This window comes from Artibeus jamaicensis, unplaced genomic scaffold (genome assembly GCF_021234435.1).
Source record: "Artibeus jamaicensis isolate MK-2021 breed Jamaican fruit bat unplaced genomic scaffold, CSHL_Jam_final scaffold_833, whole genome shotgun sequence".
Taxonomy (NCBI): domain Eukaryota; kingdom Metazoa; phylum Chordata; class Mammalia; order Chiroptera; family Phyllostomidae; genus Artibeus; species Artibeus jamaicensis.
In genome coordinates, this window is record NW_026522056.1 from 27,006,917 (window position 1) to 27,033,065 (window position 26,149).

Here is a 26,149-nt window from a genome sequence, read left to right on the forward strand (position 1 = left end):
CCATATTGTATGGATGCATTGGAATTTTCATGTGGATAAAAAATATATCCATTCATAGCCACAAAGTCATACTTATAAGTAGAAGTATATAATGGAGACTTTTCTTGTTTCACTTAAGCTAAGAGTCCAGGAAATCCCTTTTTATGATAAATGGAAACATAAACTTGGACTTCACCTGCTAAGTCCTTGGCTATACCAAACACTGAAATAGAGAAACACATTTGTAATGCATAACACTTAATGTTTTCCCCATAACATCTTTCTTAGTAAACTAAAATGTATTATGCATTTACCAAAATGAAAGGAGCTTCAGTATGTATATCATAAATGTAGCTCAGTTAGTAGATAATGTGAGCTTAAAAATAAAGAAAATAGACCACAGGCCATGAAGAATAATTTTAATTCATGGAATAATTTTCTCTTCAATTGCAAGTATTCCAAAAAATATGAAGACTGTAGCATATTTTAAAATGCCTTGGAACATAGCAATGGAAGAACTCGTTTTACTTTGGAGTTGCTAATATCTTGGTAAGCCCCTGATATAACTTCGCCAATTTTCATAAATATCTAGTGATGAAACCATAGATCACTTTGAGGCCCTCTTTTAGGGACTCGGAAGCAAGATAATAAGATTTCACTTTTTGCGCTCCACGCAAGAGACAGGCAGTTGACAGTGGTCATCAAGCTATTTGCAGCTCCTGAAAGGAACTTCCTTAGTTACCAACTCTTTAGAAAAAGGGTAAGGAGAGTGATTTAGTAAAACTCTTATCAACTACATTTTTCAAGCAGGAAGAGGAGTTTGAGACTTCTCTTTGGTAAAAAAAAGTCATATTTATAAAGTAAAATATGCTTCCAAAATTATATAAAGTAGTATATTTATCCAATTTTTATGAGAATTAAATGTGATAACTATTCAGGATTCTTCTATGACACACATTATTTTGCCAGTGGAATAAAATCATGACCCACATCTGGATTTTGGTGTAAAATTTTAACTCACAGTGTGCTTTTAGATCAAAACCAATTTCGCATACCCTCCTTTGGGAAATCCTTTCTCTGGAAGCGGGACACTTATCATCACCGTATTCACTGTCTCCTCTCTCACTATTAGAACTGCCTCACACTGATTTCCTATCCTTTTATATTTTTCCAAAATTATGGCAGCTGGTTGAGGACTAGACATCTATTAGTGGAGAAACCCTTAAGCTTTCTGTGCAGGGTAAATAGACGGTGTCAGAAATGGTCACTTGAGGAGCATATCTGTAAGTGTGTGGGTTGTGGCCTCTTATCTTCTCGGGACACTGCTCATTTTACCGAGTGCCGAGTACCTCTATGCTTTCCCCAAGCAGTCTCGGTACTGTGGCATTGTCATTGTTAAAATTAATGTTCTCCAGCTGCAGTTAGGTCCCTAATGTCACCAAGAAACTATTTGCTGTTTCCCACTCTGTGGGACTCTGTCTTGCTCATGTCCCACAACAACTATTAGAAACCTATACTGCGCGTCTAAAGCTTCCTACACATTTCCAGCACACTTCTCCATCCCTTGTGCCTCCTCCTTTTCAATAAAAAAGAGTCCAACAGGAATGAGTGCCTTTTCTCTCCATGCCCACACCTACAACCTTACTTGTATCTGTCTGCTTTGCAGTCTCACTTTCCTATCATCTATTTTAGAAACAAAAACATTCCTCCTCCTGTCCCCAAAGGGAATGTTTATCCCTTTTTGCTCTCATCTCTTCCCATCTAGTCATGGACCCTTTCCATGAGTCAAGCAACTGTTACTTAAACAAACACTTCCTGAGCAGAGCATGGGCAAGACATCCAACTGGGAGTTATGAATACAGAAATGAAAACCATTTGGCTGGGCAGTAGATGACCTACCGTTGATTGTAAGACACTGGTAGGCTCTATGCTGAGGACTCTAGGTGAGTAGGGCAGTAGCAGAGGCTGTAGACAGGTTCCTGGCCAACTGGACATGGGGCATTCTGACCAAGGGGACCACGGGAGCCTCTGGAATGTCGGAGCCTGCCTCAGTGATGCTTTGTGCAAGCTAAGACCGGATGACTTATAAGGATAGAGAGCTGGTACTCATTACATCAAAGACAACAGAACAGGTTGTATGTTTATTTCTGGTCTGGGCTACATACACATAATAGGTGTGTGTATGCATGATAGATTTCACCTGAGACTTCTTTTGTTATAATCCTGTATGCAGTCTGGGGGGAGGTGCTGACCCTCACCTTTACCAACTTTTTGGCTGTTACCACCACTACCACAATATGTAAACAACTGGCCTAAGCCAGTTAACACCAACAAGTCACATGCTTTTTCCTCAGCACACTTCTGTCTGTCCTTTAGTTGGACAGAATAAAGGACACTATTCCTCCTTGCCTATTGGCCTGTTGGCATAGTTCTTAGAACCGGACGTTCCCTAGGGTTTTATTTCCAAAGCCAGCATTGTCTGTCTGTGATATACATTGTTAGGGGTGTTAAAGTTGGGAAAGTAACTGGGGTGCGGCTGACTCTCTCAGGCTGACGCCATTAGGTACTGGAGGTGGAGCCCACGACAGTTCTCGCCTCTGTTATCTCTGGGGCTAGGAAAAAAAACCACGTCCCTTCCTGCCACAGGAAACATCTTAGGAGTAGAAAGGAAGTAAATGTGTCAGGAGGGGCATGTAAATAAGAAGTGCTGATAGGGAAGGCGGACACTTTCAGAAAGCCCCGGAGGGCTGGCCGGTCGGCAGAATTCTCGGGTGGCCCCCAAATGCCTCTCCCTTGAGTTCACCTTCTGCCAGTTACTGACACACTGATCTAGGCATTGCTGTGAAGGTATCTGCAGGTGCAGTGAAGGGTCCCAATCAGCTGACTTTAAAACAGATTACATGAAGGGCCCCTTGACAAATTGTTCCAGGAGGCCATAAATCAGTCCTTAGCTGAGCACGCTGGCGTTGAGGTCTTCAAAGAGAGGACCGTCTCTAGATTCTGCAGACTGTCCCAGTATGAAACCCCAGATTGCTCATGGCAACTATTATTGAATCATCGACTCAGTACATTTCTTAATGTATAGAACCAAATAGAAATTAAACATAAATTATTATGAATGTTCAAATTTATTTTTACTACTTGGCATAGTATAGATGGGATTGTTTCTTGATCCTTCACTCACTGAAAACACGATTTAAAAGAGGACAGAATGTCTCCATAAAAGCTAGTGAGTTAATTTCACACAATCACGAGTTACCTAAAGAGCTGTCTCCGGGACTGGCCTGCTCCCGAGCACTGGGAGGAAACTGCCCGCTCGCCTCTCCTGTCTGCGCATTTTACCAGCAAGCCGCTCACTGCCCTTTTGTCCCGGACAATCTTTCCAAAGATGTGTGCACAGTGAACAGACTTGACAAATAGTGTCTCTATTTAGAGCAAAGGGCAGATCTTCTTGCCGCTCAGTGTCACAAAGATAATGTCTTCTTCCAGAACACAGGATGGGTTTGCCTCTGGCCACTTAAAAAGATCCCGGTCGTGTGTGTGTGTTCTCTGCTGTGACGCAGACAGACAGCATGGGCAACATCCACGTACACCCGTATGTGTCACCCCACATAACTTGGGGGCAAAGACATGTGTGGTGCTCATGCTGCTCCATGACAGAAACAAGTGTTTGTTTGACATCCAGGAGTCTGGTGTTCTGCTGGCATCAGGACTATGATGGCTACTTTAAAATCTCATAGGCTTCGAAGTTCTCGGCACTGACTGATAAATTTCTAACCACAATAGACTGAGGGCGGGGGGACTACTAAATGGTGATGGAAAATAATACAATAAAGATGAACTAAAAAATAAACATAAATAAACACGATAGATTCATGGCACATCCTTGGTGTTTCCAAGTTTATAAAACAGACAGTCTTGGTAAAAAGTAAACAATGCATTTTTCCTCGCTGATTTGTATAAAATACCTAATAAGATTGCTTTTCTACATCAACTTCTGGATGTACAATTTATTTTTAAGAAATTAAAATGAATACTTTCAAAACGTTAACAAAAAATTATCTTCTCAAGTCACTTGGGGAATTTAGCTTCAACCTCGTCTCCTATGGTTATCAACAAAAAGAAGAATGAATGGATTTTCTTTGCTCATTTATTCATAGTTGCCAAAATTTTAGGGTGGATAATGAAATACCTTTTCAGAGCTTACCTTTTTTGGTTAAATATAGAAACAAAATATTCTCATTAATTTTCCTTTCTAAGTGTTCTATCAAATTCCTCGCATGAATACTATTAATTTCCTTCAGTGTTTACTGTAGAAAAATTATTTCAGAATATTAATGAAAATGAGAACAAATAGGATTACAAACTGACTTTAAACACTTCTTTTCATTCAATGGCTTAATTCAATCAGTTCAGCCATAAACTGATCTTTGTTAATGTAAACACTTCCATTTTACCTATAAATTTTTAAAATCCTGTGTCAGAAATAGATGTTAGTCAAGTCTATAGCTCTGTGGACAGTCGCTTTGGTCCTGCTTGCTAAACTGAGTCTGTGCCAGCCAGGCCCACTGGGGTGGACGTCTGTCCGGACAGCCCTTCCGTGGAACCAGCTGGCGCCGTCACAAAGCTTGGGCGGTGCTCTAAGTGCCTGCTCCGCAGTCCTGCTGGAGTGTTGTTACTGCCCTGGTTGCTTCGTCTTGGTTTGTTTCATTAGCCATCTGCAGTGTTTATTAACTGAGTTCTCTGGCATCTCTAAATTATAATGGTTTGGGGAGTTTTTGAGGTTGAGAAAACGCAAAATCCTCTTCAGCCACATCCTAATGGTTCTGTGTACGTTGTATGCTGTACTCTACAGCCTGTGAAGTCACACAGAGTTGTTTGTGTGTTTGGTTGTTTAAAGACACTATTGTGGTGCTGGGGAGACACAGAGAGAGGAAATTACCCTTTGTGGAAAGCAGGCATTACCACCTTCTACAATGACAGCGAGGGGCTCTCATCCCTGTGCAGGCTTGGTCCTCGTGACAAGTGCTTTTTCTACTCCCGGGAGAAAACCAATCATGTCCATTGAGCTCTTAGGTCCTTTGGCCTCACTGTAGCAGGTATATATTCTTTGCACCACAATGTTATTATAAATAAAATCATGTTTTTAATTTCCTTATGGGAAATGGTTGGCTTTTAGTGTGTAGAACATAACTGATTTTTGTGTACTGATTTTATACACTTCGACTTTTCTCAATGTATTAGTTATTTCAAACAGTGTGTGTATTTGTGTGTGTGTGAAGAATCTTTGGGGTTTTCTATGCACAAAATCATGGCCCCTGAGAATGGATCGTTTTACTTCTTCCTTTCTGATTTGAATGCCTTTTGTTTCTTTTTCCTCCCTAATTGCTATGGCTAGGACTTCCAACATTATATTGAATAGACGTGGCATGAGTTGGCATCCTTGCCTTGATTTTTGAGGAAAGGCTTTCAGTCCCTTCCCAGGAAGTCTGTTAGCTGAGCGAGTTTCTTAAATGGTCTTTATTATGTCGAGGTGGTTTCCTTCTGTTCCTACCTTGTGTTTTTATCGTGCAAAAATGATGTAAAATCTTGGCAAATGCTTTTTCTCTGTCAGTTGAGATTGTCACATGATTTTCGTCCTTCATTTCCTTGTTGTGGTGTGTTCCATTGAATGGTTTTCACGTTAGACCATTTTGCATTCCAAGAATAGATTCCCCTCGGTCACAGTGTACATTTCTTTCAATGGCTGTTGAATGCTGTTTGCTAGTATTTTGTTGAGGATCTTGCACTAATATTCATCAGAGATATTGACTTACAGTTTTCTTGTAATATCTTTGTCTGGCTTTTTGTATCTTCGCTGCACTCACAGAATGAGCTCGAAGGTGTTTTCTCTTTTTCAAGTCTTTGAAAGATTTTCAGGATGATTGGTGTCAATTCTTCTTCCCATGTTGGGTAGAATTCTCCAGTGAAGCCATTTATCCTGGACTCCTCTTTATGGGGAAGTTTTTGATTACTGATTCAATCTTCTAAACTGTTAGTAGTCTGTTCAAACTTTTTATTTCTTCATGATTCAGTTTTGCTTGATTGTGTGTTTCTAGAAATTTACCTGTTTCTTCTAGTTTATCCAGTTGGTTGGAGTCAACCAATTGGCGTTTATTCAATTGTTCATAGTCGTCTCGTACAATTCCTTTTATTTCTGTGAGATCAGTGGTAATGTCCCAATCTTCATTCCCTATTTTAGTTATCTGCGTCTTTCTTTCTTCATGGAGCAAAGGGTTTGTCAATTTTATCTTTTTTTAAAATTTTGGTTTTGTTGATTTTTCTATTGTTTTATTATCTTCTGTTTCATTTATCTCTGCTGTAGTCTTCATTAAGGCCTTTCTGCTGTTAACTTTAATTTCTTCTTTCTTCTAGTTTCTTGAGACATAAAGTTAGGGTGTTGATTTAAGATCTTTTTAAATACATGCAGTTACCACTACAAACTGCTCTTCGAGCACTGCTTTCATTGAATTTGATAAGTTTTGGTATTTTGTCTTTTTATTTATATTTTATTTTCATTACATGACTATTTTGTATTGACATTCTTTGTTTCTTTTCTAATTTTTTTCTATTTTAATTGGTTTATTACATATTTTTGGAACACATTATTACTCAGTTTATTGAAGGCCAGTTTTCTCCAGTGTAAAGGAAGCTTCTACTAATGAAAAGCTAAGCAGGAAAGAAATTCTCTGCTAGTTATTTAGGTTGCTATGTATGTAGTCTATGTGTACTCTGTATGACCATCATATGGAGGGGAAGGCAAAGCAGTTTTAACATTTAAAGATGTTACAATTCCTGAAGTTTATACTGGGTTCTTGCAGAATTTATGGCACCCACAATCTTCCCAAGTGCCCCCCAATACTTTTTTATTATTATTATAAATAATTACTTCGTATTAGGTACCATCACTTTTTTATTATTAAGCATAAATCAGCAATGACAGAAGAATATTAAATAGTAATTTGACAAGGTATTATGAGCTGATCAATTTTATTGTTTAGAAATAACAGAGCTGAAAGTTTTTCTTTCATCATGTGGATTATAAATATAGTTTCAGGTTAATAGACTTTTTTATATGCTTTACTCTGAACTAATTAATAAAGTCATCTCTTCCATGATAATGTGCCAATAATATAATTACACAGAGGGAATCTATATTCTTACATTCTTTTATTGTAAACAATATATTTGCTTATGATCGTGGATATTGTTGCGTTCATAAATCCCTTAACAACAGCTTTATAAGTCCATTGTTTTTATAAAACTTGAAAACAAAATCTTAATCAATTTGGGAGTTTACATTAATTAGAAATAGATCACGCTCTCCCCCTTGAAATAAAACTTAGATCTGCCTAGGATTTCACTCCAGAAAATCTCGTGTTAATTTTAGTCATATTTTGGCAAAACAGAAGCATTCACGTGGTCGCCAAATTGGGCCAGATGGAAAAGTTGATCTGATGGTACTGCAGCGTCACAGTCTTCATTTCCAAGTGTTTTTTTTTTTTTATTCCAAGTGTTTTTCTGTTCATGTCTGCATCCCAGCCCACTTGCTCTCAGCACACAAAGTCACACCAGAATGTGCGTCCCCGCACGCAGGACCTGCCAACTGGGAGGGGGGCCGCCTCCACATGTCAGTGGGGTTTGGTTACTGAATGTCCTCAAGGGAATACCAGGAATTCATTTTGTGACATGGAACAACAGTAAAAAAACAATCCACACTTCCCTAGTAAATATAAAGAAGTAAAACACACATTACTCGTTTTTTACCTTTTCATGGATTATTATTTGATAGATAAAACTCAAGGATCTATAAAACTTGAACACTCAATTTTGTTTTTCACATGAAAAGAAATTCTCTGGATTTGCAGGGAATTTTAATGGCAACAAAGCCTTGAAGTAGAAGAATAGCATGTCAGCTGAGGACTGTCATTAAATCACATGAGCCTATCTGTAGACTTTTGCCAAAATTCCTCAGAAATGGATTGAACAGTACTTATTACTGTCTTTATTAAAACAAACTCTGAGAAACACAATTTTCTAATAGTAACATTTCCTGTCTCTTGAAGTCTTCGGAAGTTTTTTTTAAGTGATTATTCATAGTCACACTTTTAAAGGCAAATTTTAAAAAATTAACTTTTTTACTAATAATTCCCCACGGACTGTGTTGACTTTAAGAGTCTCCAAGCGATTGCCCTGAAAATGTGTGTCTCTGCTGCAGGAATGCACTTTAAAAGTGAATGCAAGTTTGGAATCTTACACCACTTTAAATTTATGAAATACTTTTATTTTTCTAATTAAGAGACAGGCCTGTATTTTTTTTCTTTTTCTTTTTTCTCTTTTTCCATTTTCATCATTAGTAACCATACTAAACTAATGATTGTTTGAAATGTTTCCCTCTCTTGTCATCAGAGTTTTAAGACTTTATATAAAATTGGCACCACTTTGATTCTCTTGTTGTAGGTAAGCAGAGTACTCGAGATTAGGCACACCTCTTTTTTGAGACAATCTTTTTAATCTTAGGACCCTTCTCCCATAAACCTAAGGTAGAATACAGATATCTCCAATTCCAGTTCCTTGAAAACTAGACTGTACTCAGCATCAGTTGAAATAATGTTGTTTTTTTTGTCACTCTGTCAATATAATGCCCAGACTTCAATGGGTAACAGCACCCTCGGCACACAAGTAACCTTTTAATAACTTATCCAAAGGTCATGGTAAGTGTTCTCTATTAAAAGTTTTCTTTATTCTTGTGTTTATTTTTCCCCTTTCTAATATTACTTTAAGACCAATCCAAAGAATATATGTAGAAGTGTACTTGGGAATGAAGAGTATGAGACAATCTTTGAGATGAAAAGCCATGCTCAGCAAGTTGGCGTTCTCTCTCATGAGAGATTGTCAGAATGCTCTCAAGGGCAGAACATAGAGAGTAGGGTGGGCAGAATTTTTGTACCTGTGGCACTCTAAGTTCAGTTTATAAAGCAGTGAAGGATATAGAAGAAGGGACTTTTAAATATTTAAAATGATCAGAGCCTATCTGTGGCCTATCTGTATCTGAATATAAAATGTATGTATCTTGTGCTCCTTATTAAAACTACAATCCCTACGAACTGGAAACTCTGTAAGTCTGCAAATTGTCCCACACGCAGGCATGATAGGTTATCTCTTTTTAACTCCCTTCATGATGCTCACCTCCACCCACAATATCTTATCCCTCAGTACCAACAATACGTCACTTGTTCAAATGCCAGGCTGAGCTGAAGTCCTCCTTCCCAGATCACCAGCTACTCCTTCCTGCATTAATATTTTCCTTCTTTGTTACCCACTTATTTACTGTTTCTGTACTATTGTGAGACGTGGGCATTAGGATCTTATTTAGCTAAATGTATTTTTGTTTCCTTGTTTTAGGGTCTGTTTTCATGCTTTCGATCATCACGTGGTCCTAGTAGTTACCACAGCAAGCACAGTCTTGACCCTCATCATATAAACGCATTTAGAAATGCATCACGATTTCTGTCCTTTAAATGGATGGAGATAATTTTCTCTTTGGAAAGTATAGAGGAAAACATCTTAATAACCATTTTTGGCTGTAAAACATGACCATTTCCTGTGCTCCTTCTCCCCCAGAAACTTTAGATAAAAGGAATGAAAAAGTAAAACACTATGCATGAATCATTATAGACTATACCTCATCAGCTCAAGGCTTTGTCAGCTCAGGGACACCTAACAGAGAATCAGATGAAACAGTGAAAAATAGAAGCTTGGCCTGGAGACAGTGGGTGGGTGCTCCTACCTGTGTTCTGGAAATGGCTGATTGCTTTCTTCTCACTGTGGTTCTTGAAACTGGTATTTTTCTCACTGAATCCACAACTGCATAATGTGACCATACAGCCAGGTCTTCTTCATGGCATTTGGTGCCCTGGACAATCAGCATCACCTAGAGCCCATCATCAGTCTGCAGCTCGGACACTAAAATGAGAGACAATTAATTATCATGTAAGCCTGGCTCTCCCAAGAAAACTCAAAACCCTTTACCAGTCAGGAAATGCAGACGGCATGGGCAGAAAATCAAGAGGAAGAGAAACATTCAATTAGTGAGGTCATTTCCCCTAAACGTTAGCTTATATTTTGACATTATAAAGACACATGTTCAGTAAAAACATGCTTGATAATTTTATCCATTCAACAAGTATTTTAAAAGTGCATACTTTGTGCCAGGCTTATGAAGTTCATTTTCAAATGATTTATTTATGTCTCGCCTATTTCCAAAAACCTATTTGAACTGATTTTCTCCAGATGGCTTTTTCCACCTATTCCAACTCATCATGATTGTACGGAATCCATTCAGTCAAGTGAGTCTATTGGCGGGTTCATTTTCTTCAAAGGGCTTTGCCCTCTAGGGACGAAGTACTGGTGTACGTACAACGTTCTGGTTAATAAATTAAAAAAATTAGTAATCTTGTACACAAATCGACTCATTTGTTGAGGGCTGTATTTTTTTGTACCATGTATTCTATTGTACACTAAAAATAAATGACAAAAAAACTGATGTCCTGCCCCTCTTGTAACTTCCTGCCAGGAGATACACACCCAAGCAGAGAACAAATTCCTGCCTTTGGGGACGTTACATCCCCAGGTAACAAGGCAACTGTGGAAAACAGCTCAAGAGCAATGTGAGATGACATGATGCTTCTCAGCCTATAGTGTGCTGAGAGTCACCTTGGGATCTGGTTACAATGCAGATTCAGGTTGAGCAGAGCAGGTGGGGGGAACCTGAGCTTCCGCAGTGATGCTGGGGGCTGCTGACCCCCAGGGTACTTACTCTACTTTGAGTAACAAAGAGACCACAAGCTCTGAACTAGGCTCGGCCTCCAGGCAGTAGAACTAGTCACTATTAGTGGAACTAGAACTTCATCTCCCTGGATTTTGTCTAATTTATCTGGAAGAATTTGATAAGTAAATAAACAACTAATACTCCCTGCAACTCTAAGACATTGAACCCTTATGAGTTTACACTGGTGTAGTTTTTTCTCTTTAACACTAATTTCCCCATTTAGAATTTTTTAATTTGATCCTGATGGGGGTCTTCAAAGTCAAAAGAGGCAAATGAGATCATTCACCACCTTGCATTTTAAATTCATGGTTCCTCAGCTTGCCTGATGCATCTCATCATTCAAGTAATTAGATAGTTTCATGAACCTTCTCTCAGATGATTCATGTCTTTCACATGCCTTGCCCTTTGAGTTTTTTTACTTTTATATTCTCACTTTCTCTATGGTGTCCAATTTTCTACAGTAAGAATTAGAGCCTTTGAGTGGGGTATCTGCCACATAGGCTCTCATATCTTATCTTTTTTAAACAGGACATGGCATCATTCCACAAGGTGCCTGAAGACAATGGCATGCTGTTTTAAACTCAAAGACAAATGCTTTTTTAATTTAATGTTTTATTAAAATAGTTTTGTGTCATGCAATCTTGTGTTGAGAGTTTTTGGCCATGGAGGTAGGAATATGTCTTTTGAGAAGCTCATGAAGACTTTCCTTCCATGACCTCCACCTCGGGCTACTCCAACCGTCACCAGTCAGCCCCTGTGGACAGTGCTGTGTTGAGAATAGATGGAGCAAAGGCAAGCATTGCCATTCAAGTTTTGTGCACTTACCAACTAATTAAGAGTTGCACATGTTTTCACAAAACCCAGTTGTAATTGTGAAATTGCCTCTTCCATCTATTTCTACAAATAGAACAGCTAGTGTTGGAAAATTTTAGGTTGCTTAATAAAAAGATAAGGGCCTTTTTTAAGAGAGTTGATCTTCCTGGAATACTAAAAGGCCTGTCATTTAAGACTCTCAGCCTCCTTTTGTTTTTCTGCAAAAGGCTCTGTCGAGATAGAAAGAGCTTTTGTTATCTCCAAGGGCCACACTTCCATTCCTGTCAGAAAATGAATGGGCCTTCAACTTTCCACCAGGAAAACCAACGTTCGCATCTTTCTCACAATGTGTGTGCAGAGAAGCACTATTGAAAATAAAGATTCTCTCCAGCTAAAGAATTCTAAATAAGTGGTATTGGTTGCTGACTCACTGGGGGAAACCAGGTGGCTAGGACCATACATCTGAATATCCGTACTCACGGTACATTTTCCTTCCTAGAGCAGAAGTTTGTTTACAAAGCTAACGGAAACTCAAGACTCTACTTGTCCAAAAGAATGAAGTACTTGCTCAGGCACAACTGGCACCTTCTCAAGGAAGCCACTTAGAAACAGAAAAGAACATCTCATTGTGGTTCAAAAGCTACTCAGTGAGCTGGAAATCAGAACAGAGGAATTAAGGGATTATTAAATATATACTGTCTTCGCTATTATAACTTGATAGTGTTATTGTCATTCTGTTCCAGGAGGATTCAACAAAGTTAACTGTGGGGTCGATGCTGACCTGGCTCTCCCACCACTGGGAACAAGTGCTGGCCAGCCAGCGGGAATGTATGTTGTTTTAGGAACGGATTGTAACTCCTTCTTTATCTTTTTTTGGGAGTGGCTTCTTGTCCTGTGACTGCTCCTTGACCTTTTCATTCTGCATGAACACACTGGGATAATGTAGTTTTTTAGAGTCACCCATAGGCGACGTGCCTTGTCGGTTTACCCTTTGTAAGGGGTCTGAGACCCCTTACAATGAGCCTCAGACGAGAGGAGGTGCGGTCTCTCTCACACCGACCTGCCACCCTTGGTGCCCTTCCCTGCCATGAGAGTGGGAGTATTAAATGCATGTCCACATCTAGCGCTCCAGGTGTTCTCCTGGGACCATCACAAACACTGAGTCAGCTCCCACAGTACTGAAGGGTATGAAGCTCCTCCAGTACTGTAATGGAGACAACTCTGCGTGTAGAGCAGATGATACAGTCGGCCCTTGAGTAACACAGTTCTGAACTACAAGGGTCCACTTGTGTGGACCCTCTTTATTTATTTTTCAATAAATAGTGGCACTGTTTTATACCCCTGGGAGGCCACAGGTGTGTAGGGCCAACTAGGTGCATGGCTTTTCTCCATTTCATACTTAAGACTTGAACATGCATGAGTCTTGGTCCCTACAGGAGTCCTGAAACCAGTCACCCATGGATACTGAAAAATAACTATGTTTTGGGGACTCTAAAGTTACATGCAAATTTTTGACTCCTTAGGAAGGGGGTCAGGGCTCCTAACCCCTTTGTTGTTCAAGGTCACCCTGACTTCTAGCCTGCTCTCACTGTCCGAACTCCTGAAAGTGCTTCCCACTGGTTGAACCCACCCACAGTCAATCTTTGATAGATTCTTGGTCCATTTTTTCTTTACTTTTTTGGGAGGTATTCACTCTTCTTCTTTTCTTTTGGTGGTTTCTCTAGAAATTTTGACATGCATACTTAATTTTATCAAAATTTAAAATTAAAATCTTTACCCTCTTCTAAACCACATAATTATAGTCCCCACTTCTGCCTTTAAGGCAATCATTTTAATATAATTTAAGATCTTTTAACCTCACACAGCATTGCCATTCTTGTCTTACATGGTGGTCATAATGAACATAACACACACACACACACACACACACACACACTCACACACTGCATTCCAGGTACTTTTCCAAATACTCGACAGAGCTCTTTCACTCCATCTCCACAAGAGCTCACAAGGGAAATAGTATTATCACCAATTTATAAGAACAAAAAAAGACCCACTGAGGTCATAAAAATGATACAGCAGTCAAGCTTTCAATGAAGCCTGTTGGCTTTTGAGTCCAAGTTCACACTCGCTCTAAGGAGCTCATGCCTACGAATGTTTCCTTGAATCCCCCGCATAGGCGCAAATCTCTTGGCTTTGAAACCTTTGACATCTCAGCCCATCTATCTGGAAACATCCTTTTATTTTTTTACTGTCAAGAATTTCTTTAATCTGGATTTATTGCTGGCAACCTGAATGTTTGATTGTCTAAAATTGTTTATTTTCCCTTTATCCTTGAAAAAGACCATATTTATTGGCTACAGAATTCTAGGTTGACGGTTACCTTCCGTTAGTGTATTAAAACCCATACTGCACCATGTCTAAGCTTTCATGTTTTTTTCTGTGAAGATGTGAGGCATTGTCTAATTATTGCTCCTTGGTAGCTACTCAGAATTTCTCTCTGGCTGCTTTAAATGTTTGGCCTTTGCCTTAGTTGATTTTTAATTTCACTGTAATAGTTAAGTGTAGAATTCTTGTATTTATTTGTGATTTTTTTTAGTTATAGTTCACATTGTATTTATTTTTATTTAAAATCATTGTGTTTCTTGAATCTGGACTTGGCATCTTTCAAATTCTGGCAAATTCCCAGCCATTTTGGGGGGTAACACCAGCACCCCAACATCCATCTCCTCTCTGTCTCGAGTCCTTTAAGTGTTTGTCTTCAATCTCATCACCAGACTCTCTCTTCCTTTATCACCCAGGACTGAAATCTGCATACTTTCCTTAGATTTTCATTTGAGTTAAAAGGTCTCAACTTTAAATGTTATTTTTTCTATTTCCAGGAATTCTTTTGATTCTTCCCCTAATCTCCTTTTTTTTTGTTGTTATTGTTACTTTACAGCTCCTTCCCCTTTTATCAAATGCCTCTGCTTGCCATGAATGATGCCTTTGCAGGCCAGAGTTGGCGCTTTGTCATTTCTTCCAGTGTTGCTTCGGGTGTCTGGTTTCCCTGTACGTTTTTGTGATTTTATGTTACTGTGAGGTTCTCAGTGTGCCTTGAAACTTTGTATGTTCAAATACTTGGCAATCTGGGATGTTTTTCTCTGGAACAGGTTGGCATTTGCTTTGGTAGGTACAGCCCAGGGTCACCGAGCCACACTGAGAGCTTGAGTCTGGTGTGTCACTCCGGTGGTGGGAATTCATGCTGTCACCTTCTGAGAAAGCAGGTTTATCACTCCATAGTCTCCAGGGAATATTGTTTCCCTTCTGTGGAGAAGGAACATGACACACAGGCGTTTTCCTTGAAGTCCTTTGTGGTAGAAGGGTGTTATTTCTAGTTCTTCCTCATTCTCAGCTACAGGCCTCTCCGAGTCTGAGAATTATTGAGGTACCGCAGTCTGGTGACGTCTATCACGAAACTCTGCAAAATGTGTGAAAACTAGTGTCCAAGTTCACTTGGTTTAGAAAAAAATAAATGATTTCAAAGATTCTCAGTGTCCTCGCCTTCACTGGGACCCCAGTTCCTAGGATTCCTTACTTTCTTGCCAACATAGTGATACATCAAGATGTTTTTCATACTTTACATAAAAGTTTTTGCTGCTTTAACCAGGAGCATTATCCCACCAGTGCATCCCACCCGGTCGATGAAAATGGAAGAGAATGATACATCCCTTAGATGCTACAACCGGTGTCACTGGAGCTGAAGAGAATGATTCATCCCTTAGATGCTACTACCGGTGTCACTGGAGCTGAAGGAACCGTGGGTGCCTCTGCACCTGGAAAACAGCTGCTTCTGGCTGCTTCCACTTACAGCCATCATGGGTGACTTTGAGAGTTCCTCTAATAATTCCAGTTTTTGCTTATATCCAAGTTACTGGACAAACTCTTTATTCTTCCATCCATCTTATCTCCCAATTTACCTTCCTCCAAGGAAATCAGACATAAATCACTCATCCTCCTTTTGGACAAAATCTAAATTCAAAACCGTATGTTGGGTATGCCTTGGAAAGTTAAAAATATATGTAAATGCTATATGAGGGTGAAAAAAATACCACCTGTACATTCAGATTATCTGGTATGCTCCTGACATTTCCAAGCACCGAATAGTTAGCAAATCTGTAAACTGATACATACCACTAACAGAGTTTTTATAGCTCTCAATTTCTGCTAAGAATGAGATATTTTCTGTGCATTTCATGCATAACACATTAGGTCTGCCAGCTTTTACTGAGTGTTCACTTTCATTAGGCAATACTTGTTATTTACATATGCAAATAACATATGTAAATATTTTACATATGTAATATTTTATAGGCCTTCATTTTCTGGCAATTTTTACTGGTAATGACAAGCTCTGATGCTAAACTGCACATCGTAAAATTTCTTTAAATGTACATCTGGACTAGGAGAAGGGAGATACCAAGTGTAAGAAAAGCTAATCCCCTAAATGCACCCAAACTCTAAAACCATAAGTGTCCTGAGGACGTCTGGGAGCCCCTCGGAAGTTGGAGATTTGGAGTTTTCATGGGACAAACACAGGGGACTGGAGATAAAACCTAGAGCCAGCGTGACCTGGGAAGGCTGGTTAAGCTCCAAACCAGTCAGGACTCTAAAAGGCGGCACACTGCGGTGCCCTGTGGATCTCCAAAGCCCTCGCCTCTCGTGCTTTTCCAAAGGGACCCAAGCTCAGAGACCCCCCTGGATTAGAATCCCGCCGTACTCAAATTCTGGGCAAGTTACTCACACTCTCTACACTTCAGTGTTCTCATCCGTAAAATGAGTATAATAATAATAATGGCGCCCATCGTGCAGGTCATGAGATGAAGTCCATTACCATAGGTGCACGTTACTTGAACTTCTACCTAGTATGCAGTATATTGTCATCTCAGTATACTGTGATGGCAATCATAAATTATTGTGTAAATCAGGACAGCTATCATTATTACCCTCACCTGAGGCTCTCTCTTACACAGGCTACCTGTCCTCATGGACACAGATACGTCACCTAGCAGTGGGCCCATGGCCCAGTCTGGTGAGTCTGAGCTTTTCTTTGGGCATCTGTGGTAGGTGCCCTATGGATCTGAGGTTAAGAGGTGGTGGCAGCCATGTTTCTTGTCATCTGCTGGAAGCTGCTCTGCTACAGCAGAAAATGACTCGGACGTAGGAGATGACGAGAAAGTTGTCTCTTCGCTCCCTTAGCCCCTGGGGTTCAGGGGCAAGCCTGCCCTCCCTTCACTGACACGAATGACCTTGCCCTTCAGGCAGCTCCTCCTTCCCCCTCGACTGTTTCAGAAGACCCATCTGTCACTCCCACTCTTTAATGTCCTAGGGGACTGCCGCAGGCAGCCATCTTGTACAGAAGTGAGATGTCCTGTGCTCCGGAAGGGAGTCATGGAATTTATCTTTCAACTCTTACTTACCTGGTGCCTGTGCTTGTGACCGCGCACCTTGATACCAGCGCACCTTAGCACACAGTGCCCTCAGAGAACCCTGCCTGTTTACATCACAGGGGTCTGTCTGGGTTGTCTCAATTGTAAGGTACTTTAATCATTAATAATGTTCAGAGATAAAACCCTGGAACGAAATTACTAGTGCTTTGCATACTTCGGATTTTTCCTACGTGAAGCTTAGTCTGTTTTGATGTAGAGTTGAGGTGGTGGTTACCATGTGACTTTGCATTAGAGACAGGCAAGAGGCAACCCCAGTATATGATAATTATATAAAAACATATAATTATAAAATCTGTAATTGGGATAATTAAGCATTCATGGACTTGCACAATGCGGATTTATTTACAAAACATAACGGATGGTAAAATTCCCTAGAAAAGAAACAACTGGCGCTGGAAAAGGAACAACTGTGAACAACAATTCGGAAAATGTGTTGAAGTAAACATGTTTCCCCGGACATCCACGCATCTGTTGCTAAGTTATTAGTTCTCTAGCGTCCTCATTAAAGAACGCGGGGGTGCTGGCAGGCCCCAGGAACTGCATTACTCCTGGAGGCAGCAGATGTTCAATAGGCTGAGCCTGAAATGAGCCTCCCTCCCTCCCAGCTAGTGTCCTCGCCTGCGCCCCTGGCGACCTTTGTCCTGGAGGAGGAGGCTGCTATGAGGTAGAGGGGCATTTGGATGTCCCTGGAATAATCTCAGTGATATAACAATGTCAGGCACCATTTTTATTTTTTGTTTTTGGTTAAAAACATTGACAATTTTTAATTCTACTTATGCTGCATTATTTTTTAAAATGAAGCCTGTACATTTCACATTTTAAATATTAGGGATTTGTTGAAATTTTTCTTCAGTGCCTAGCTAGTATGATCAATGTCTCATATTGAATGCTCCTTGGGATTTGAAAATAATGTTCATTCTTTGTTCACCATGTGCAAAAGCATAATAAAGCTTCCTCATCCTAGTACTGAAATCTTCTATGTTTGGTTTTTTAGTTTTGGTTTTTGTTTTTTGAGATGGGAACTTTACATTTTTTCTACTATGACTTTTTAAAATATTTTTGACAGATTTTGTTTTATTTGTCTCAGTGCAAAGTGGTTTTGATACATACGAGTTCATGACTGTTGGCAAATTATACCTCGTTTTTCATATATAAAAGACATTCTTTGTTCCACTTAAAGATCTTGGCCTTCAATCACCATTTTTAAACTTAAAAATTGAGGGAATTTAAGCTATGCAAAAGTAAGTTAAATCATCCTTATAATAAAAATAGTGACAATACTTTTATCACATTTTGCGATATAGTGACAACACATATAATTCAATCAGCCATTTTCTTCTGCAAGTTGCTTTGGATATACAAGAAAAATTGCCATGGAAAATGTCCTACCCACACCATGTAAGTGATTGTCCTATGGTTTTATGGCAAACAACCCTATGATCAGAGGCCACTGGATTTTATTGCAACACGTACATGCAATGCTCCTTTGAAGACTCTCCCCCACATTGGTCAAGGTGAAGTCTTCTCTTCGCTGTCCCCAGCAAAGATGGCACACAGATGGAGCTTGTGCGAATTGCACTCCCTGACTCTCTTTCCACAACTACAGTGTGTTTCTCTTTCTGCAGTATTTCTATCACGGAGTTTCTCTCCGCTGCCCCTCTGGGTGAAACTGAGCTACAACCATGCCCTTTGCGGTTGATTTCAAGAGCTGGGTTCCATTGGAGCGATGCTGGCCTCGCTGTCTGGTGGATTCCTGTTCTCTCCAGTGCGACTTCTAACTCAGCCTCGGCGATTCTTTTCGTACACTTGCTTCAGTTTCCACAATATATTGCAACTGTGCGTTGATGTAAGGCGTTGTAGAGCTAACACAAAGTGGTTAACCCTTTTAAGAAACACTGCAAGTTAAAGTTTTCAAAACAGCCCCGGGCCCGCCTTCCCAATAATCCTCAACTTTGCAGAGTGAAAGCCACAGCAATAACGAGTTGGAAGGCTGATTGAAACAAGAACAGTCAGGGTGAGCTCCGGCTATCAGCAAGCTTTCTTAAACCTCCGAACAGTAGAGAGATAGGATTTTATAACTGTTTGTAGCTGTGTTTGCCAAAAGCTAATTAACACGATTAGGCTTTAGAGTTTCTCTTTTCCCCACTGGGCAAACTGAAACATTTAGCAAGATACCCCACGTCTGATCTTAAATTAGTCTGTGCTACTGTGTTTATGTCTCAGCTTCACAGCGAGTTTACAGTATGTCAGCCCGGGTAAAGCTGTAACATGATAACAAATAATGAAAAGGCAAGTAACTGATACCATGAAAGTAATAGGGCTCAACACGAGACATTTCTGAAAGTTCTGATTGTCTGAAGAATCCAAATTTTAAAAATTTACTAAACTTAATGATCTGAACTTAACCAGTATAACCTAATTCATTATCTTCATAAAAATATATAATAAGTTGGCCCTTTGCAATGCTACTTTTATGCTAATCAATAGTTTTTAAAATATTAGAAAAATGCCACCATTTTAGATAATATATTGTAAATTCTTGTTCTATTGATTATACTATAACTTGCCTTATACTTGCTTGGTTGTTTCCCTGAAAAGGGATTTGCTGAGAAAAATAGTGAAAACTGCTGTGTTTGAGAAGGCCTGGGGGGTTGAGAGAGAGCCATTCACATTAAGGTTTCCGTTGTTTTAGGTATTTTAGGCTGTTATCACTATTTAAATTACTGCAAAATGTAATTAAGTTCCACAATAAAAATATAACTGCTAATTGGAAACATCTTGGGGAGTTTCTCTAAGTCCCTTTAGGAGACTCTGTTATTTGGAATAAAGGCCTTTTTATTTTAAAAAGGTGGCCATAATATTATATTACCCTAAGTGTGTGAACTTCCTAAAATAGCTTCAATGGCAGACTTTCGCTTTCTTTTATTACTAAGAAGCAAAATCAACTTATTACTTATTTGGATTTTTCTGCATTTAAAATAGGGTTTTTTTTCTATCAGCTCATTTCTATTTTTTTTTTTTTACCATTCCACATAAGAAAGAAATAATTAGTAATGTTCATCAGATTTCTCATCCTGGGCAGCACCGGCATCTGGCTGGGTCGTTACGTTCTTTGATGTTGGGCCGCGCGGTGCATCCTGGGGTGTCAGCAGCATTTTTGCCTCTGCCCGTAGATGCCAGAAGCACCCCCCCAAAGTGACAACCAGAAACATCTGCCGACATCACCAAACATCTCCTGGAGGGTTGTGGGCAGAATCCCACTCTACTCCCAGTTGAGAACCACTGATTTATACGCATTACTGAGGGTAAACAAAGACAGAAAATTTCAGTGTGCCCAAATGATAAGAAACTATAATCTACCAACATGTACATAAAATTAAATAATTTAAGGAGGAAAGGCGGAAAAGATCACTTTCAAGATCTAATATATTAAGGACAATACTGAATACAGATTATTCAAATGAAAGTAGATATAATTTTATTCATTTTACATCGAAATATCAAGTATAATAAACTTCACATATTTAAGTTGCACAATTTGATCATTTTTGACCTATATCTCTATACATGTGCTTAAAACCATCATCACAATTGAGACAGTGGACATTTCAGTGAGACTAGAAAGTTCCCTTATTCCCCTTTGTGATCCATCCTTCTCTCCACTCCCAACCCCAGGCAACCACTGGCCTGCTTTCTATCACCATCAATTGTCTGAATTTTCTAGGACTTTACATACGTGGAACATACCATGTGTCCTCTTTCCGCCTGACCTGTTCTCTACGAATAACGAGTCTAAAATGTATCCATTAGCTGTGAATGTCAACAATCATATCTCTTTCTTGCTTCATCGTGTTTCTTAATGTGCACAGGTCCCAGTTCGTCGATTCGTTTCCCTGTTGATACACAGGCGGCTTGTCTTTAGTTTGGGATATTACAAATAAAGATAAAGTTTAGTTTCTCTTGGGTCCATATAAGAGTGGAATGGTAGGATCTTGTTGGAGGTGTTTGTTGACCTTCTTAAAAACTCTCAGTTTTCTCATGCGATGGTGCATTTTACATTCTTCCCAGTGCTTACATGGGAATTTCAGCCTCTCTCTCTGGATGGTCCTATGTAGCAAAGCTTAAAGAACTCACCGCCTGCAGTCCTTCATTAGGAGAAAGCCAAAGGACGTCCCCTTCAAGCAGGGGGAGGTGGTACAGGACAGAAATAGGGATTTTCATGAACGGATAAAAGAGCTCCAGAAATGGAACAACAGGGGTAAATACAAGGACTTTCATCTCTATTTTGTAAACCTCTTTAGAAGATAATAGACTGCTTAAAGCCAGGAGAATAATGTAATGAGACACATAGTGTACTCGGTGGTAAAATGTATGACAATAGTCGAAAGCTGGGAGAGAAGATACAGAAGTATATTGTTTTAAGGCTCTTAAGTAAACATAAAGTAATATAATATTACTCGAAGTAGGCTGTAATAAATTAAAGATGTACATTATAAATCCTAAAGCAACCAGGAAAATATTATACAAGTGTCGTAGGAAGTGAGCCAACGAAAGAAAAATAATACATGATTTTGATACAGAAAAAGAGAAAATAGGAATAAAGAACAGACAATAAGCAGCAGATGGTTGGTTGAAATCCCGACGTCCCACCCAGAACTGTCAGACAGGGGGGTCACAGAGGCCCCCACAGTCCCGAGAGGCAGTTTTGACAAGAGCCCAGCAGCGAACCAATAGCTGCTTTTCAGAAACAGTGGATCTGGTACCCGGGGAGGCTGCTCGTGTGAAGTTCTCCCACCAGCAGCCCCAACCTCCAGTCGCCAAGTCTGCAGCCCGAAGGGACCATTAAAACTGTGGGGTCCCAGAGGGACAGCCCTTCAGCTTGCTGGGCGGCTTCCAAGCCCCTGGCTTGGAGGCCCATTCCCAGGGTGAGATGTTCTTGTTATCTCAGGTAAACAACCACACAGAGGGTCCCCGGGGAGGCAGGGGTGGCACCCAGCACTCAAAGGGCTGGGCCGCTAAAGGCTTGCCTTCCTTTTGGTGCCAGAGGCAGCAAAACGTGTCCTTTCCACCTGATGCCCAGAGGGGCTGTCACAAGTCGACCCACACAGTCCTGAGAAGCTTTGTCCACAGAGGAAGCTCTGAACTGTTGGGGAGTTTACAAGCCTCCCCTGCAAGCAGAGGTGTGCTGCCCGCAAAGTCCGGGGTGTGGTGACTGGGGCTTCCCACTTGCTGTGAGAACAACACATTGCCGGTGTACGGGCAACCGCTGGAGGACAGAGGCACTCCCGTGTCCTCTGACACGCCCACTGAGGGTGAGCGGCAGGGGAGTGTGTCCCCAGCATCGTGTCCTCACAGCGCCCCCATCCTGACCTGGGAGGTCAGGAGACTCCCTGGCTCACACAGGACAGAGAACACGGAACAGAGAAGCAGGACCAGGTGGAACGTCAACTGGTTCCGCATCGTTGCTTAGAAGCAATGACAGGGCGTGGACTTGCCGAATGCCCCACCGCCTCCCACACAGGTCACCGTTGCTGCCTTTCCCCGCCGTGAACCCTGTTCGATCTCATCAGTTCAGTTTGGAGGAACCGTCTGCAAGGGGAGGAATAGGATTGTGAGTTGGCGCCCCGTATATCCAACAGAACTACAGAAATGTTGCCGTCCACATGGTTCCCAGCATGCACATGGCTTTGAGCTTCTTGGCAACTTAGTCTTTTAATTGGAGAAGTTAATTAATTTACTTTTAATATAAGTGCTGACATATTTAGGTTCCTATCAACTCTACCACTATTTGTTTTTAATTGAACCCATCTGCGTTTTGCTTCCTATTATTTCATGCCTTTTTGTAACAAAGTATTGTATTACGATTGCATTTTGCTCTATTAAATTGTTAAACTTACTTTTACTACTCTTTTTGCAATGAGCATAATAAATACATGCATTTTCAACACATTACAATCTAACAAAAATCACTGCTTTTACCACTTCCCCTTATTATGCTAGAAACTCAGAACCCTTTAATTCTATTTATTCCCTCTCAACTTTTGGTAAAATTATTGTCATGCATTTTAAAGCTAAATTGTTTTTTTTTTAAACTCAAGGCTACTGTTATTGTTTCATTTTCAGTCAATATTCATTTACATACCTGTGTATGTTAAAAGTGTATTTCGTCATCAGCATAGATACATGGAACAGACTAACTGCTGTCAGAGGGAACGGGGTGGGGTGGGGGGAGGGGGGAGGGGACTGCGTGCAAGAAATGGAAGGGATGAGCCAAACCCATGTCTTCATAACACAGACACAGTCTATGGTTCGGTGGCGGCCACAGGGGAAGGATGTTGGGCTGGGAGGAAGGGGCGAAGGGGGGAAGTGGGGACCGAAAGAGACCTCGACTGGGGCAGAGGGTGCGTGATGCGGTGTGCAGATGACGCTTTGTTGAGTCGTACACTGGAAACCTGCGTGGGTTTACCAACCAACGTCACCCCAGTCAATTCAATGAAAAATGTGTTTCACCTTCATTACATTTCTATTTTTCCTGCTTGGATAGATTTTTTCCTACCCGATGAACACCACATAGTGTTTCTTTTGATGATCTCAGTATCTTACTCTAAAAAAAATGTGCATTTTAATTCCATTCTGGAGGAGCCAGTGCTGAGTAGTGGGCTCCGTGTTGGCCTACGGTCTGTCAGCCTGTGAATATGCCATGGGACCCTCTCAGGGCCCCCACAGCCCCTCTGGGGGGCCAGCTGGCTGTCTCATTGTTGTTCCTGAAGAGGTCGTTTGCTCTTCCTCAGGCTGTTCAGCAGTTCTCACAGTCTTTGCTCGTCTGTGGACTTCCTAGGATGTGGGATTTCTCTATTCATCTTGCCTCGGTGGCACAACTTTTTCATCCTGTTTGACATTTTGCATTAGTTATTCGTAAATTCTCGTCACTACCTCTTAACATACTGCCTCTGACTTATTTTTTCCTTCTGTCCTTTCAGGGACCCAGTGACGTGTATGAGACCTTTCATGTGTCTCAAAACCTCCTACAACTGTCTCATTTTTCATGTTATATCTAGCGTTGGGTCTGCAGCATCCTGCTATACTCTTTGCTGTCCCCTAAAGGCACAGCTGGACCCATGGGGCAAAGGGGAGACCTGGCATCGCCACGCAGAGTGCAGAAGGCGGGTGTTGAAATGGAGAGAAAGAGCAAAATGAAGAGAACAAAGACCTTACCTATGTTACCCAGTGAGACCTGGAGCACCCAGTGTTTATTAACACTGTACGGCTTTATTTTCATGGAGGATACTATTAATATAGTTAAATGTGGACAAAATAAAATGTATTTGAAATTGCGTGTCCTAAATTTCAAGTGGCTATGTATTCTCTTTGGAAAAACTGAGGAAGGAAAAAGGGAAAGCCAAAGTAGGTTTAGCCTATAATAAAAGTTGTTTGTGAGCGCATGTATCCTGTATGTTTTGAGACAGTCTCAGTTTCAAAACATGAAGTTTTTTTGCAAATATATATGTATTCACAGTTTAGAGTATGTACAGTATGTGTGTGTATGTCAAGTGATGTTAATATATATATATCTAAAAAAAGTAGCATCGTTTAGATTGAGATTTTGGATCGAGAAAAAGTAGACTACTTTAACTGAGACTGTAACTTAAATTTTCTCTGGACTCTGGCACAGACTCTTAAAAAGTGAGCCATAGCTTATCCTGGAGAGAAGTGGGGATGACATTTGGCTGGTGCAGAAATATATTTGGTTACACTCCACCCCATTCTGGAAGAACAAAAGAGTGTTTGAGCAAATAGTATAAATGAACTAAAAACATAACCCCAGTTGTTATAGGCAACCCTCTCCTTCCAAGGGGAAGAAAGGATAAGGATAAGAAACATATGGAAAAGAGACACTTGATCTAGAAGTATGCACAAGAGAAATCTAAGAATAATACGAACACACATGCTCTATGCAACTAATCAAGCAAATTACCAGCCAGAATAGCTCAGTGTCCCTCCATGAATTCTCATTTACTTCTGAGAGAAGTTTCTGTAGACCCATTGACCTTCCAGCTGGCACTGAACTAGTAGCAAACAAACCGTTAGGAACAAAGGGTAAGAAGAGTAATTCTGAGTAATTCCAGAATGCTAATCACTCTTCTTCAGTTCCACCTAAAAACTCTCGCCTGTAAAAGAAAAGAAAACTGTTTTGTTGACTTGTAGACTCTGTGCTGGCACTCATCACAGAAATATATTGTACACAGTTTTTTTGGTCTATTTAGTTAGTTGATTTACTTATTTTTTCATACTGAGTCTGTATAGCAGCTTATCTCACGGAAGACAGAGGACTGAAATGGGTTAGACTTTGTTGCTAGAGTAAGCTCAAGCTGTGTAAAACAGTTTTGACCATCCACCACAAATTTTTTGGCTTTAATTAGTCCCACTCCACAGAATCTGAGATTAAAGTTGTATGCTTATGGAGTTTAAGTGTATATTTTGGTAAATTCCCAATTTCCCCATTATTGGATTCAATTACAAGTAGCCACTGATACTCTGCTTCTCCTGCTGCTTCACCCTCTTAGGTAATTGCTTTAGCAGCAAGGTTTTGCCTTGTTTTGCTTGATTTTTCTTTTGTTTGGCTTTCCTTTTATGTCAGAAACACTGGGAAAGCCAGACTCAGGTCCATGACGTCAAAGCTAACTGAGACTGTTTTCACGATCCTATAAACTCCTATGTGATTATTCCACCATTTGAAAAGCAAAGCCTTGTAAGACTGAAGAAGGAACCTTGGGAAGGGTTAATGGGTTGTCAGGTAACAAAGCAGGCAATATACAAATGGGAGAAAGAGAGACAGAAATTCTCATTATTTAGGAGAAAAATGGGATCAGTAAAACAGCAGGAAAACCTACAAACAAGGAAACTAAAAATAAGACTGTGTACCCCGCTGGGTATGACCACATTGCATTTCCCTGGAGTTTGGAGAGCTGAAAAAGCAGAGCTATTTTTCTGTTCATTA

At 40.3% G+C, this 26,149-nt stretch overlaps 1 protein-coding gene and 1 non-coding gene across 2 annotated transcripts in view; one reads left to right on the forward strand and one right to left on the reverse strand.

Annotated features, from left to right (window-relative positions):
* The window catches only part of VEGFC (vascular endothelial growth factor C), a 353,484-nt gene that overhangs the window by 165,304 nt on the left and 162,031 nt on the right, over positions 1-26,149 (forward strand). The gene's annotated exons all lie outside the window — the stretch shown is intronic.
* Positions 25,437-25,564, reverse strand: LOC128626645 (small nucleolar RNA SNORA28). The gene has a single exon (XR_008390631.1). It is a non-coding gene; the product is annotated as a small nucleolar RNA SNORA28 (small nucleolar RNA).